Source organism: Leptinotarsa decemlineata, unplaced genomic scaffold, assembly GCF_025532065.1.
Source record: "Leptinotarsa decemlineata unplaced genomic scaffold, Ldec_3_MD MMD2_tig00026328_RagTag_RagTag, whole genome shotgun sequence".
Taxonomy (NCBI): Eukaryota; Metazoa; Arthropoda; class Insecta; order Coleoptera; family Chrysomelidae; genus Leptinotarsa; species Leptinotarsa decemlineata.
The window spans coordinates 23,408,930-23,426,116 of record NW_027412688.1 but is presented as its reverse complement, the minus strand read 5'-3'; the positions used below and the strand labels follow the sequence as shown (position 1 = coordinate 23,426,116).

Here is a 17,187-nt window from a genome sequence, read left to right as displayed (position 1 = left end):
GAAGGTATTATTATAAAAAAATAATATATATATTAAATTTTCACTCAAAAGGAAAGTCCTTAATGCCGCTATGCGGTACTTAGCCTCGATTTCAAAGGGGCAAGTTGTAATACGGCACTATTACGCTGCTCCATCAAGGAAGAGGATGAAATCCCATGTGTCATTTCCTCATTTCCTTGTCCCCAAATGACTGTTCGTATAATAATATCGGGTTTTTCTGGGTGGTACAAAAAGTTATTAAAAAAAAGCCTGAAATTAAATTATTGTTAGATTCCTCGTATTATGGGATATATTGTTGTCCTGTGATGACACAAGGAATAATACTTGAAAACTCACCTCCGATTATCGAACCCTAATAATTCGAAGACGTTTTCATATACAGTTGGAAAAAAAACTGATATAAATATCCTCCGAAGAGATAAGAAAACGGAATTCTCAACCTTCCAAATCAGCACTATTACGAATCCGTTTCTGTGAACATGTGATTTACAACCGCTTATAGCGTTTACGAAAATCCCTGAGTTAAATTCACAGTTCGAGTATCATTGTCGATTTCCAACTGAAAATGATTAAAATACCTTGGTCAAGGACCAACAAAGTTTCTAATTTTTCCGTTAGTGGCAGCAGTTATCGGGTGGTTGTTTATGATCTTAATATGAGCTATTAGTACGTGGGCAAGCGACAATAAATAGGTACCTTTTACGGATAACGTAACAAAATCAGGGAATAAAAAGGATTTTGGGTGTATAATGACATGTGATTCGTACTTAATTATTTTGGTCGAATATTCTTTCAATGTTTTCACCATGAAGCCTAGTAATGAATTTTTCGAGTGCCTGGTAAGGAATTGAACAACTTTGGGCCCAAAATGGTACTATGTATTTGTTTTTTTGTCTTGTAGTATATATATGGTGGGGTCTGGTGAGTTTTGCATTTTCTTAATATTGATGCAATGCACAGGTTTTGAAAAACAATTGCTTTACATCGAATATTTCTGATTCTTTATATAATTTGTCACTTTTGTATCTTGGTGGTTTAATCAGCATTACTAAAATGAATTTTCTCTGGATAACTTCCAGTGGGTACAAGTGGGTTTTAGACACTCCTTCCCATCCAATAATGCAATATAGTGAGTAGCTTTGCACAAGGCTGTGATATATTTTTTTTTCTCCTTCTAATACAGAATATTTTTGAGTTGCCGGAACTTAAACAGGATACTTCTTAAGGTAAATTTTCGTTATCTGGACACCCGGCGATTTTGGAAAAATTTTTGACTGTACTTACGTATTTTGATGCGTAGATTACGAATCCGAAAGAAAAAAGCGGCGCTCTCCCTTATTTAAAAAGTTACGGCCCTTCAAAGTTCAGAAAAGGGCAACTTTTCAGCCTTCTTTTTCACTAAATAAACTATTTAAAAACACAAGCATTTATTCACTAGGTCACCTTTACACCTTATTCCTCCTTCTTTAACACTTTTCACTTCAATAATCAACATTTTTCTTATAAAAAACTTAATTTAAAAACGAATGCTTCTCCTGGTGACATTATTCTATTTTTAGGTTAGTTACTAGTGACATTTCAGAAAAAAGCGGTTGGTATTTGCCGTCGCCTACTATTTCAAATTCGTAATACACCACCAAAAACCAATTTATGATCTAAAGAATGAAGGTAAAAAACATTTGAATTACTTCAGGAATATTGACTGCATCAGTCGTACCAACCATATCATTAACCTTAAAAACGTAAAATACAGTGATATGTAACCAAAAAGCAGCTCCGTACATTTTTTAACATTTTTATAAGAAAAATGTTGATTATTGAAGTGAAAAGTGTTAAAGAAGGACGAATAAGGTGTAAAGGTGACCTAGTGAATAAATGCATGTGTTTTTAAATAGTTTATTTAGTGAAAAAGAAGGCTGAAAAGTTGCCCTTTTCTGAACTTTGAAGTGCCGTAAGTTTTTAAATAAGGGAGAGCGCCGCTTTTTTCTTTCGGATTCGTAATCTACGCTTCAAAATACGTAAGTACAGTCAAAAATTTTTTCAAAATCGCCGGGTGTCCGCATAACGAAAATTTACATTTCTTAATTTTTTCACTAGATAGTTTATATGAAAATTCTTAAGTGAGGGTCTATAATAACTCCCAAATACTTTATATTTGTAGCTGAGCATATTTGGAAGGTATTTCGGATTATTGAGGTTTGATACTGTGGTAAGGATGGTCTGTTGTGGCAGAATGGTAGGGAGTATGTTTTTTTGAAGTTTAATGATAGTGGTTCAGAATCATACCAATCTATTATTAGTTTCCACCTATCTTTTGACATCGAACCAGGTTTCTCCGGAGTAGACAATAGCTGTGTCATCTGGATAGTTATTTTCCCACGCGGCCCTGCTGAGAATAATCCATTTACGTATAAACAGAATAGTGTCGGTGGTACATATGCAAAATTATATATTCGCTTCCCCAGAATGAACATTTGATAATGACTGTTGTAGTAATTGAGTATATGAAAACAATCTCCACTTGATTCATAGACATAACTAAAGTTGAAAATAGTTAATACTAATGATAGTGGAAAAAAAATTATATTACGAAGTTCACATTGGTGGCGAAACCAAAATTACCCCATCACCTCTCACAAACAACATAGGAATGTTTCTTTTCGTAGTTCTATACATTTCTTCATAAGTCTCCTCGTCTATTTCAACAGTGTGACGGTTTCTTCGGCATCACTGAGTATCATGTTCATATGTTGATCATAAGCATGTAGTCTACCGCGAAGTTCTCTGTCATTTCTCATTTTCACCTAGATCCTTTCATCTTAACTTGATCTGACCAGATCGAGCTGCTCTTTGACTGTAATTGAGGGGATGTTATCTGAATCATCTGCCATTTTTAACTCTTGTATTGACAACCTATCAACACAATCAGCGGAAAAAATAACTTTACAATTCAAATTCAAATCCCAAAACCGCTCCTTGTGGGACCCCACATTCAATTATCCTTTCACTGCTTTTTATATCTTTTATTCTATCTGCTCACGATCTGTGATATATGACTTCAATAATTTGATTGTATTTCCCCTCATACCAATATTCTCAAGAGTATTTAAAACAGAATTCCGTGATCAACAGTATCGAACGTATTTGACAAATCAATACCAACTGATGGCTTACTTTCACCTAGTGTTTTGTAGATACGTTCTGATAATTGTGTGAGTGCGTTTTGGGTAGATTTTCCTTTTCGGAATCCAAATTGTGATTCGGATAAAATGTAATACTTTCTGATGAAGCAAACTAACCTAATCTTTATTGATTTTTCTAGTATCTTTCCAATATTCGTTATAGAGATACAGGCCTGTAATTTGTTACTTCATTTTTGGATCCGCCTTTATGAATGCGGGTAAGTATGGAAAGTTTTGAGCATGTTGGGAAGTGTCCTGTCTTTACCGCTTGGTTGAATATTGTTGTGATCGGTCCTGCAATGTATGACATTTTATTTGTCTTCTCTGAATTTATGCTTTGAAGTTCTATTAATTTTTTTTAGTTAGTTCTATTCTAGTATTGATATATGTGTTATTTCAAATATTCACTATTTCGTTCATGTCATGTGTTATATGTGGTTTTTATAAGATTTATTTAATCTTTTGCCAAAAGCATTTGCAGGAATCACTTCTGTAAAGAATCCTGCACTGATATAGTCCAACGACCTTCATGGTATTAGCCAGGAAAATAGTTGTTTTCTGATAGGTGTCAGCCTATAAACCTACTGTATACGTGAGCAAAGTCTGACCTAAACGAATTGTTCCTTCAGATTTTGGATAATTCAATATGAATTGTAGCAGTTCGTATGAATATGAATAGCGAAACCAAATTGAAAATGTACTAAACTGAATTATAGACTCACTGCTACAAATCCAACTGGTAAATCGGAAGCATCGAGCGGTTGGACTGTATGAGTACCAGCGGTGAGCAGCAGCGATCGGTGTTTCCAAAACTGCCTCCTAGTTATAGCATGCCACTTTTGTGCTCGTGATTTCTTGATCGCGCATCCGCTTGGTCCCAGCAATGTTCGGAATTCACTTTGGATATTGTTTTGAATATACCGAGTGACTGATAACATTTTCATATAAAAGAAAATAACATTGCATAAAATTCCTTTCAAATACTAATGAATGGAAAAAACTGAATATTCTTTCTGAAACAATTATATTCAACAGTGAAATGCTACAACAGGCGCATTCAATTCATGTTTTATATAACAATACACCTACATGCTAGCATTACAGCATGTTCAACCCCATTCAGTGAAAATGCAAACTCAACTGTAGTTCCTCCGAACCATTACGCCGCAATATTTACCCAGCACAAACAAACGCGTCATTTAATGTTCAGTCAGAATTGAAATTTGCGTTTTGCAATGATCCGTCTAAAGTAAATATCGCATCTGAATATTCCTACCAGAGGTGCCCTCCTGTTTATTTTGCAAGATACGCAGTTCTCGCAAGCAATAATACTTAGGTCGATTTCGGGTATAGCAAATTGATTTATCACTGATAAGATTCGTCCGAAATAGATTTGAATCAAATGAATGGGCTATTTATTCAGATTGCCGGATTCTGCGGTACTTTCTATGAGTTATCTGTTTGGTGGAGCCAATTTTGTTTATTTAATTATTGAATATGCAGGAAAATATCTTCTAGACATTCTACTTCTCCAGTAATGAAAAAATTGTGAGGAAAACAATGACGTTCAGTAAAAACTGTAGAACATGCACATAATTTTTCTTCTGGAAACAAAGGCGTCCATAACAAGTACTTCAAATGAAACAGATTCTGTAGAAATCTCAGGTACATAGTATGAAGTTCGGAAACGTTGTCAATTTTCATAGCATATTTTTTGAAATCTTATTTTCAATGATGGGGGGGGGGGTAGTAAACGATCCTCACGTTCTCAAATAGAAATTTTTGAAAGGATTCTCAACTCGAATTCTCAAATTGTTGAATTGTTGAAGTTGAATATGGCTACTTGAATTTGTATTTAAGCATGATGATTTCGTGTATATTGACATTGTGTGTAATTGTTTTGTTTTGGAAGTATACTGAGAAATCAAAAAAATATACAAAATCAATATTTTTTATGCCTTACTCATTCGAAGAGATATTGGCAATTTCTTCAAACACTTTAATATAATTAATGAAAACACTTTCGTCTAATTTCCACTAGTTATTTTATTCTTTCGACCGGTTTCGCGTTTCATTCCTTTTCATTCCTTACAGATATAACGTCAGCATAAATCGAAAAATATATGACAATAGTTTGAATTTCCACAAAAAATTACACCTCTTGAAGTTGGATAATATTCATTTTTTGGAATGTAATAACTTTATAAGGCGCTCAAACTACACAAGAGATGGATTCGGACTGAAGTAGTAGCTTGCTATTTGGGTAGAGAAATAATGAAGATAATCAATGAAATAAGATATAAAAGAAATAACCGGGGAAATCTGAAAAAAGTATGCATGCTTCAGGACAACCAGGTTAGTTCCAAAAAACTTTTGGGAACGCAAGGAGCGACGTTCTCTTTTTCAGTGATGGAGACACCAAATACAACCTAACCACCAGAGGACAAATCAAAAAAGCCTGGAATAACAAAAAAATGTGATGCTGACAAAAGAGTTTCATTGTTGCTGTTGGACATCCAATCTGTAGGTACGTAATAAGGGTAATGAACTTTATATTTTATTTGAACAACATAATTTTCCAAATTTTGTTAGAGCATTGGCTAAGATCTGAAGAACTCTTTGAATGCCCGAATTATGTAACAGCTTCAAAGTATTGTAGGGCTCAATCTCTGCATGGGGGAACAATGATTCTAGTCAATAAAAATTCTCTGACGCTAAACAATATTGATAAATTTGATCATCTCATGGTTGAAAAGGAATTTGAATTTTCGTTATTACATGATACTAAAAATCATATCTTTTTTATTTGTATTTATAGACCACCAATGTGTAATGTCAGTTTTCCTAAACGGAAAATAAAGATCAAAAAGATAAATAAATTTTGGATTACACAGGGCATCAAAATGTCTGCGACCAACTTGAGATCGCTACACTCAATACAAAAATATATTTCCGATAAATTTTTTGTTACATTTTTCAACAAATATCGTCAAATTTACAGACGGATAATTAAACATGCAACAGACATTCATTGAAAGAGTAGAATAAACAAAGCTGATAATGAAATCAAAGAAAACTGGCCCATAGTGAATAGTCTATGAAATAAATCAAACTCAACTCCAGAACACGTCAATATAGATCCGGAAACACTCAATAATTTTTACTGCACAATTGCTCAAAAACTAACTTCATCCTTTCTTTCTACTTCATATCCTATGGATTATTTAAATAATGTAAAAATGCCCAACAACTTTCACTTTGAAGACACAAATTTATTAGAGCTGAAATAAATCTTGCAAGAAAATAAAAACAAAACTGCAACGGGCATTGATGAAATTTCAGTAAAATAACCTTCCCGATTCCGCTTTGAATACACTAGTGATGGCTATAAATAAATCATTTTCTCTTGGAAATTTCCCTCCGTGTCTAAATACAGCTCTTGTAATTCCTATCTTCAAAGGTGGTAATGCAGAAGATCCAAATAACTTCAGACCTATCTCCATGCTCTCAACACTCTCAAAAATCATAAAAGAAATGGTAAAAAAAGAGTATTAGTATTTCTTTATAAAAACAATATATTAGCCAACTGTTAATTTGGCTTTCAAAAGGCAAAAGGCATAAATGATGCAATCTTTTCCTTGAACATGTCTACACACATTTAAACAATGGTGAGGTCGTAGCTGAAGTATTCTGCGATTTCTCCAAAGCTTTTGACTGTGTAAATCATGAACTTCTTCTGCAAAAGTTGAACTACTATGGCTTCAGAGGAGTGTGTAATGACTGGTTCAGGTCTTATTCAAGTGATAGAAAACAGTAAGATCAAACGGAAAACTATCACACACTGAGGATATCTTATGGGGCGTTCCACAAGGATCAGTACTGGGCCTGACTCTTCTCCTTATTTATGTTAATGACCTGGTTACTCTCTCAATTCAAGGGGTTTTTACCATCTTTGCGGATAACACCACGCTTCTTTGGCATGGAAAAAATACTTCTAATATGAAAGAAACTATCACTAGTGATTGTGAAAGTTGTGAAAAAATGGTGTGAAGCTAACTACTTGTGCTTTAATATTAAAGAAACAAACCTACTCACCTTCAGCTGTAATATTAACAATTTATACTTGAATGGACAAATTCTTGAGGACAAAAAGCAATCCAAATTCCTGGGAAGCTTCATGGATAACAAATTAAAATTTGATCAACATATTTCAGCTTTGAATAAAAAATTCGCATCAGGATGTTATGCACTTCTACATAACATCCTGATGCGAATTCGAATAGTTCCAAATGAAGTGAGTTCATCCACAACAAAAATGGTATATCATTCCCAGATTGATTTCCAGCTGAGATATGGTGTTGCCTTCTGGGGATTTTGCAGTCAACAACTTTTTCATTCAGTTTTTGTTTTGCAAAAGCGAGCGGTTAAATACTCATGCAAGGTGGGAGTGCGTGAGTCATGCAGACCATTATTTTTGAGAGAAAACATTCTCAGTTACTTGTATTTTCATACTTGAAACTGTTTGCCTGATTAACAAACAATATAATATGGTTGCAACTCCGGAAAATACAAATTACATAACCCGGCAAGTAACTGAAAATAAAATACATCTTCCTGTTCCAAAAACAAGCCAAACAAAATATACTTTAATTTATGGAAGTGAAAAGCTGTACAATCACATACTTTATGAAATTAAGAAGGAAAAAAAGCTATAAAAAGTTCAGAAATCTTGTTAAAGATGCCCTTGCAACCAAAGTGTACTACAATCTTGATGAATATTACAGTAAAACTTTGCTGTGATTTAATATAGGTGTTTTTTGTTGTTTATATTGACAGCTATACTTTAAATTATATTTCATTCTGGAATATATGTTATTTCATTGCCATGATATGTGAACTTATGTTCACATTGTGTATAGTTGTTATTTACATCTATTGAAAGGGACTATACGAACTACTTTGTCTACCATTTGTTAAATTTTATTTTCTATTGTTATTTTTTATCTATAAGATATGTGAACTTAGTTTTGCTCAAATTGTGTTCCTGTGTATTTGTGTTTTTGAATTGTTTCTTTTTTACTTGATTTTTCAACAAGCTTTGTCAATGAGATTGTATTTAGTTGGACAATAAGGTATATGTCTATCTATCTATCATTATCAAGTTTGAAAAGGTAACTAACACATTTGAAATGTGAAAACGTGGTTATATAGAGAATTTGAAGGTGAGTTGAATAGGGAGGTAATTGAATGAACAGGGGTGATAACAACGAGAATTCAACACGGGAGATTATATAAATTACCGGGGTTGTTCTACTCATGAATTCAAGACCTACATGAATCGAGTATCTCGTTTAGGATTGTATATTTCGGGTTTTCAATGGATTTATTGATTTCCATGGCTTCTAATAAATTCATTTTCTTTTATTCATCACATGTCTGTAGGATTCTGAGATTATCTTCACTCATCTTGTATTTTGATGCTTGCAGATGTTCATACATTGTGGATTTTTTATCCAAACAGACGTGTTCACGGAGCCTATCGTCAAAGTTTCTACCTGTTTGGCCTGTATATACTGCAGAGCATTTTTCATACTCTATTTTATATGTGCCTGGAATTTTCCTTTTATCCCGTTTGGATTTTGCTTTGAACGGAATTCTGCCCAAATCACTTATGAAAGCTGTTGTTATTTTGTATTTAGAAAAGTAACTTTGCAAAAATCAAAACAGAAGATAAGTAAAGATAATCTCAAAATCCTACATACATGTTATGAAGAAATGAAAATGGATTTGTTGGAAGCCATAGAATTTGATTAATCAATTAAAAACCCGAAATATATAACCTCAAACGGGCAACTTGATCTATGTAGGTCTCCACTCTTGAATTTATAAGTTTGACAACTCCGGTAATTTCTACAATCTCCAGTATTGAATTGTTATAGTTAGCACCCCTGTTCATTCAATCATCAGTGGTTTCATTTATTTCATGAAAGTTATAATGAATTTTCACAAAATAAACAAGTCATCAACTACACAAATCTTCAAACATTGTTACAAAACTTTCAATCAATTTTTACTCAATTTTTTACTATGAACCATATTCCGAGTTAGATTCTAATGGGATCTGAATGACTTTCTTCAACCATGTTTTCTTCCAGCACTTTTTCAAAACTTCCTTTACCATTTTTTCATACCATGACAATGTCTCCTTATTGGATGCTGCCAACTTAGTTGTTAGTATAACGAAGACGCTTCTCTCACAAGTCAGCTTCTTGACGATGTAATGGCGAAAGACACATCGAGAAAGTGGCAAATGTGTCATGCAGGTTTATATTGAACACTGTGTACCTACGCAAGAGAACGAATTAAACCTAGTACTTCTGTGAAAGAATTGAAACCTCCGACGTTGACTGAATCTGATGAAAACACTTTTCCCACATCATAACTCCTGATAATGCTAACGAGGTTAGCGAAACGCGCGTCCAAAAAGTGTTTCAGATCTGGTGTTGTGAAAGTATTTTCATCAGAATAATACTATCGATATTGCAAATTTTCCTGGTCCATATAGGAATATTTCCATTTCCTCTCCATATCCCTTCTTTTATTTTTCCCCCTTCGTGAACATTTCCAAAAGTTTTCGTTATCGTTAGTATTTTTAGAATTGGGTGTATTTCATAAGTATAAATATTTTTATTTCTGTTTTCGTTTATATAGGAGCGCAAAAATTTCATCAATTTTTATTATTCTTTTTTGGATATTTCGAATTTAAAATCAACATTTTGAGTTATTATCGAAAAGAAAAGTCAAAGCTATACTTTCAGGTGATACAATTGAATTCAGTTTCGAAATATACAGTTTCTCCTCCAAACTCATTGCTCATTGCTTTATTTAAAAAGAAAAGTACGTTCTTATATCAATTAACGGGTATACAGCGTGACTCACGATCGAAGGTAGGTTAGACGTTTCTGGAAAACGCAAAGCATGATTTTTCTGAAAATTTCACTTTTTACATTTCCTTACCATTTCTATCGATCTAAAATATTTTCAGCATTGCGGCTTGCACCTCTATCAAAAATTCCTCGCAATTTTTTTTTTAATGGAACACCCCGTATTTTAATACATTTTTGGAATCGCCCTAGTATTTTAATACTTTTTTGTGAGAAATGTCCTATACCTAGCTCTATCTGTTTTCGAGATAAAAAATAAATTGTGCTAAATATGGTCCAAAACATAGCCTTAAATGAAATTAAGTACATCAGTACTCTCAATTCATGAAGAGTTGATATTTTGATGATAGTTTGGACAAACTCGAAATTTTCAAATAACACCAAGAAATCGACTCCATATCATACAGGGCGTGCTAAAACTGTGATAAAATTGTGCCATTGTGCATAAAAGTAGTCGAAAGTTCATTTTTTCAAATGAAACCCCCTGTATATTACTCGATAAATTGAAAGATGGTGAAAAATGCATCAAGATGATATACATGACCTTATACCTAAATCGTCAAGTTTTCTTAATGAAGCCGTTCTTGTGGAAAAATTGTTATTCACGTTTTACCTACAAGTGTTCTTATGAAATTATTTATTATACACGGACAGTGTGATCAAATCACTGCCAGAACTTGTAGAAAATTCAACCAAATGTATCCTGAATTGACACCAATGAACGAGAGGAAGTTTGTAAGATTACAAAATAATTTCCTTAACTATGGCTACATGTTAAAAGCGCCTTCAACATTACCAAAACCTGTTACTTCAAATGAGGACAATACTGTTAACGTTTTGGCATATTTTTATTCATATCCAGAAGCTTCCATTCGCAGTGCAGAAAAAGATTTAGGTGTATCACATGCTTCAGTACAACGAATTTTGAAAAATCATGGAATGCATCCGTATAAATTTAGCAAAGTTCAAGCTCTAAAAGCAGAAGACTCCGAACGTAGAATACACTTTTGTGAATCCCTTTTGATTCATACACAGGAAGATCGGGAATTTTTGTCAAAAATAATTTGGAGCAACGAATCAAAATTTACGAGGGATGGTATTTTCAATAGAAGGAATGAACATTTTTGGGCTGATCATAATCCTCATGTTACAAAAGAAATGGGTTTTCAAGAAAAATTTGACCTGAATGTTTTCTGTATTCTGAAGAACAATAAAATTAGCTTTTTTATTTATGGAGACACACTGAATGCAGAGAGATATCTCCAAATATTAAGGACGACTGTAACCGATTTTCTTGAAAATTTGCCTTTAGAGGAATACAGGAATTCGTGGTTTCAACCGGACGGAGCGCCAGCTCATTCCACCCAGGAAGTTTCCAGGAAACTTGACGAACTCTTCGACGATCGTTGGTTTAGGCGTTTAGAGCCATGGGATTGGCCATCTAGATCACCCGATCTCACGCCACTTGACTTTTTTATGGGGTGTTTTGAAAGAAAGGGTATACAGTACTCCAGTGCCTACCAAAGAAGAATTGCGACGGCAAATAGTGCGGAGTATTGAAGATCTGGATCTCCAGGAAATTGAAAAAGCAACCACAAGTCGCGTACAAAAAAACATTTTGAAGTGTTTAGAATGTAATGGACAACATTTTCAGCATTTATTGTGAAAATGTGATATTTTGTTTATAATTTTGTTATTTTGAATCATGTTATTGTCTGTACTTTCACATGTCTTAGCCCACAAAATCTTACTTTTTACCTAGAAATGACTGATTTTTGGTACAGTTGTTCCCTGGAAACTTTGAGCCATAGTTAAGGAAATTATTTTGTAACCTTACAAACTTCCTCTCGTTCATTGGTGTTAATTCAGGATACATTTGGTTGAATTTTTTACACATTCTGACAATGATTTGATCACTTTGTTCATGTGTATAATGAATAATTTCATAAGAACTTCGTTTGAATAATCGATATTTGCATTCATTTTGGAAGATGATTCGAAACACCGTCGATAACTCTTTGTAAATTACTTATAAAAGTAACGGAACTTGATAATTCCACTGCTACCTAAATCCAAATTCTAAAAAAAATTATGTTCTATGTCTAGGAGAAGCGACTTTATTGAGAAAACTTGACGATTTAGGTATAGGGACATTATACATCATCTTGAAGCATTTTTCACCATCTTTCAATTTACCGAGTAATATACAGGGGGTTTCATTTGAAAAAATGAACTTTTGACTACTTTTATGCACAATGGAAATAATAGTAATTTTAGCACGCCCTGTATGATATGTCGATTTGTTGGTGTTATTTGAATATTTCGAGTTTGTCCAACGTATTATCGAAATATCAACTTTTCATGAATTGAGAGTACTGATGTACTTAATTTCAATTAAGGCTATGTTTTGGACCATATTTAGCACAATTTATTCATTTTGGAGATAGGTATAGGACATTATTAACAAAAAAATATTAAAATACCATAGCGATTCCAAAAATGTATTGATATACGGGGTGTTCCTTTTAAAAAAATTAAGTTGCTAGGACTTTTTGATGGAAGTGGCAACGCCGCAATGCTGAAACTATTTTAACTCGATAGAACAGGTAAGGAAATGTGAGAGGTGAAATTTTCAGAAAAATCATGCTTTGCGTTTTCCAGAAACGTCTAACCTACCATCGACCGTGAGTCACGCTGTATACACATTACACCTCATTAAAGGTATTGATTCTTCAAAGGTAATTATGAGTATACTCTAATTTTCATATCCAAATATTTTTTTGTGAGTTCTGGTGAATATTAAACTACAAAAGATATATTTCAATCTGAAACTTAGGAAATCATAATAAATAAAAAAGGATTGAAACTTTCTATGTTTTCACAACTTTTATTTGTAACATACGTTACTGAAGTATGGAAATGGACAAAACTGCAGTAACGTTAGCTACAAATAAAAGTCTGAAACTTATTGATGAAAGAACAGGCAGATACCTTATATAAGAGTACTTTAGGTATCTGCATTAAATCTCACCCTACATTTATTTATATTCACAGTATACACTCGTTTCTATTATTGATAACTCTGATAAAACCTTTTCTATCATTATCATTATCGTAATAAATAAATACACAGATTTGGTGATTTGTTTGTATATAACACCTCCAGTCCATTTCGGCTCAGCAACAGCATCTGGATAATATCTTACCACAACAGAATCGTTCACTTCGAATTGCAAGAATCGTTTGCCCCCATGGTGTTTATGTTATTATTCTTGTTTTTCTATTACTCATTTTTTAATGATTGGACAAGGTATAAGTTTTTTCGAGGCAAGATATTATCAAATCTCATTTCAATTTTTTTTTAACAAAACACAAGCACTACATGAAAATCCTTGAGGCGCTCTCAGAGCGGTGTCTGTGCGAAAGTAGCGATTCATATTGGGTTTGAATCGCTGGAGATGAAGCCATATGGAAAAACGTTCTCAGGAAGTTTATTCCACATAAACGCAGTTCTCCAGATGGAAGAGTTCTTGAACAGTGAAGTTCGAGGTGTACTGAGTTGAACCTCAAAACGATGAGCAGCCACAGTCCGTCGCGTATTTCTGATGTGTACCGCTCTTGGTGGAATCGGATGCAACCAGTTACTTGAACACTTTCCGTGAAAGTATCTATAAAAGAGAGAAAAATCTCCAACCTGGTTACTTTCACCCCGATTCGAAATCACTTCTAGATCTTCATTAAGATCTGCAACCTTCTGCTGCCGGTGAAGATGTGTCTCCGTAACCGATGTCCTGGAATCCAAATGGAATGACGAGACAAGTGTGCTCTCGTCAGCAAAGGAATATATTGAATTCTTGCAGGAAACGTTCTTTCAGGAATCTGAAGAGCCATACACAAAAATGGTTCGACAAGCCTTGGCTTTGAAGTTTCTCCAGCAAACCCTCATGCCATAGACGGTTAAATGCCTCAGAAATATCAAGCGCAACAGCTCTTGATCCTTCACCTGTTGATCTTTGTTTCCGAAAGCCATATGGATGATCGCTCAAGATGTTGAAGCCTTCCAAATATTTGAGGGTGTAGTGGTTCACGATTTTCTCCATTATTTTTGATGTCACGGACAGCAAAGCGACTAGTAGGTATATAGTTATTTGGAATATTTTTCTTGTCCGTTTTGGGAATAGGCTGAATGCAAGCAATTTTCCAGGTTGAAACGTCCGCAGAATAATGGTGCAAGTTCATTAGCGCACTATTCAAGTACGATGACGGGCACTTCCTCAGGACCAGGCGCCTTGTTGATATTGAGCTATTTAAAAATTTTCCTGGCAAGACGCTATTGAAAAGTGATATTCGGCATTGTGGATTCGAGTGGGAATAGTGGGTGGTGCCTTTTCCAGAAAATTGACTGTGCAGCAACTTGTTCAATACTCTCATTGAACATGGGCTCAAATGGAGGGACTCCTGCAGTGCTGTGTGGCGTGTTTTTATAATCGAATGGAGGATTTTATTGCATTTTGATAATATCAGCAGTTTTCTTTAGCTCTAATGGCGTCCAGACTAGGTTGCTGACTACCCTTTTGCCATACTCATGCGGTCTCACAACACTTCCCTCCAAGAACATAATGGCAATTTCCAAATGACAGCTTCAAAATAAAATCGAGTTGAATGAAATGGAGTATATTTGTAGAAGGAATAAATTTTGGGGAAGAAGTATTCCACATTTTTCGCTGAAAGATGGAGAAATAGGGAGCCTGAAATCTTTCTTTTCAAATGATCGAGTTATTTGAGCATTTTTTAAAAATAGTTCTGTGAAGAGTTACATTTGAGTAATCGCGAAAGTTTCAAGACCCAGGTTCCATTACAATGACGGTTCCAAAATGTGTTTCACCCTTGATCAAAACTCGATCTCTATGGTAAACTATGAATCCTGATTGACGATTTCGTGTCAACGAATACCGAACAGATGCATATTTAAAGTGTGCATCAACCAATGCATTCATTCGAAACAACTCTTTGTCTGTCCTGCAATTCCCAGTGCTGTTTCATATTCCGAATCTCATCAAATTCCACACGGCATACGAAATCTGATGTCGTTCGGAACGTCGACCACCCGTGTTTGGTGAAAAATAGATGTAATGGTAGCATCCGGCTTATTTTCGCCTCTGGAAATGCGGAAATATCAATAACAGAACGGAAGTAAGGAAAAACATCGTGCCCAAGGCGAACATCGGCTCGCGGAACGCTCCAAGAACTCCATTTTCTGCAGTGATCGCGGGAAGTTTTCGCCGAAAGTGCCGCGATACACGATTCGGTTCGACGCGGAGTTTCCGACAAACCAGAGTTAGATTTCTGGTAAATGGGAAACAAACATTTGTTTTGTCTATTTAAGATTGGACAGCATTTTTCAGTTTGTCATTTCATTCACAAATAAAACTCTCTGCAGTTTCTGTCTGAAAACTCGAACGTAATAAACTCAAAAACAACAAAAAGAATTTCTATAACCCAAAGTTCATAGCTTTCACGGCCAGAAAGCAAATGGGAACTTTGATTATCCGGGCTAGGTGACCGTGATACAGTATCATTATCCCAATCTTCGAAAAAAAAAAGACTCAAATAGCTATAAGAACTATAGAGGAATAGGTCTTCTCTCTAGTATATCCAAGTTATATGAAAATAATATTAAAAATAAGTTTCTATCATTTTTCCTCAAAAATGAACTACGTTCGACAAACCAGCAAGGTTTCTTGCGAAATAAAAGCACGAAAACAACTTTGTATGATTTCATACAAAGTAGTAACAGCTTTGATTAACAAACTACAAATATGTGGTTTGTTCATCGATTTTTCTAGGACATTTGACTGTGTTGATCACTTCGTACTAATCCAGAAAATGCATCGTTATGGGGTTTGTGAAGTTGCCCAACATTGGATGAGGTCCTATCTAGAGAACAGGTCACAAACAGTGATAATCCAAGGTGTTCACAGTCAGTCCTTGGCCTGCAAACAGATAGCCAACTAGAGGTGACATCCAACACAGAAACAAAAATGCTAGGTCCACTTCTAGATCATAGGCTCAATTGGAGTCCTCACATAGATTCACTATGTGATAAAATACGAAAGAAGTGTTTTGCACTGAGAGTTATGTCGAATCACTGTGGAAGACAGGTTCTCCCAAATCTGTATTATGCAACTATTGGCTGTCACTTGCGCTATGAAATCTTGAATTGGAGTATGAGCTCCTCTGCTGAAAGAGTATATATTTTACAAAAGCGTGTGGTTAGAATAATTACTGATTTAGGATGACGACGCTCGTGCAGAAACTCGTTCAAAGAGCTGAAAATACTCACAGTTACTGGTCTGTATATATCAGATGTGTCTCTACGTTTATAAGAATGGTGAAAAATTAAGGCAAACCAACAAGACCACCCATACGCAACTAGAACTAGAAGGTTGCTGATAGAGAATCCTCACCAAACCTCTGTTTATCAGAGGAGTCACCTATATCTTGGACCCATATAACAAGCTAGATGTTTCAGAGGCTTTTGATGCGTCTGTAAGAATACTGCTGTGAAGATGTTCCCACCGCCTGGCTTGGTGTTTCCAGTGAGGTGGGTTGTTAGGTGACAATATGTGGATTATCCTGTTGACTTCTATACGATTTTGGTCCTTTATTTCCCGCCGTAAGGTTGGCAGGTTCAAGTTCCGATATATACGAGTATTAATGTTCCGCTTATACGAGAGTTTTTTATCAACCTCAGAACTGAATGCGATGCTTGAAATAGTAAACTTTCAGTTAAGGAAGTCGTTACCGACAACAAAATAAACTCAAGCGTCCTGACAAATAATTTTCATTACCCAGTACCCACACAAAATTTATACCTGTTATACAACATATCTGGATTGCTTGAGTTCTCGCTTTAGTCACCTGGATCATCCAATCCAGGTACTACACTCCTAACTGTGTTATCGCCTGACTGTTTTGCAACGCAAAATTTTCATGAAAGAGGCCAGTAGGGCAGTATCGTCTGCGTAAAAGGAAACTTTCATATTGATTGTGTACTTATG

At 34.8% G+C, this 17,187-nt stretch overlaps 1 protein-coding gene and 1 pseudogene across 5 annotated transcripts in view; both read right to left on the bottom strand.

Annotated features, from left to right (window-relative positions):
- LOC111515229 (neurotrimin) overlaps positions 1-17,187 on the bottom strand; it is a 371,220-nt gene that overhangs the window by 317,826 nt on the left and 36,207 nt on the right. The window lies entirely within an intron of this gene.
- On the bottom strand, positions 2,056-5,836 carry LOC141485581 (U6 snRNA-associated Sm-like protein LSm3 pseudogene; annotated as a pseudogene).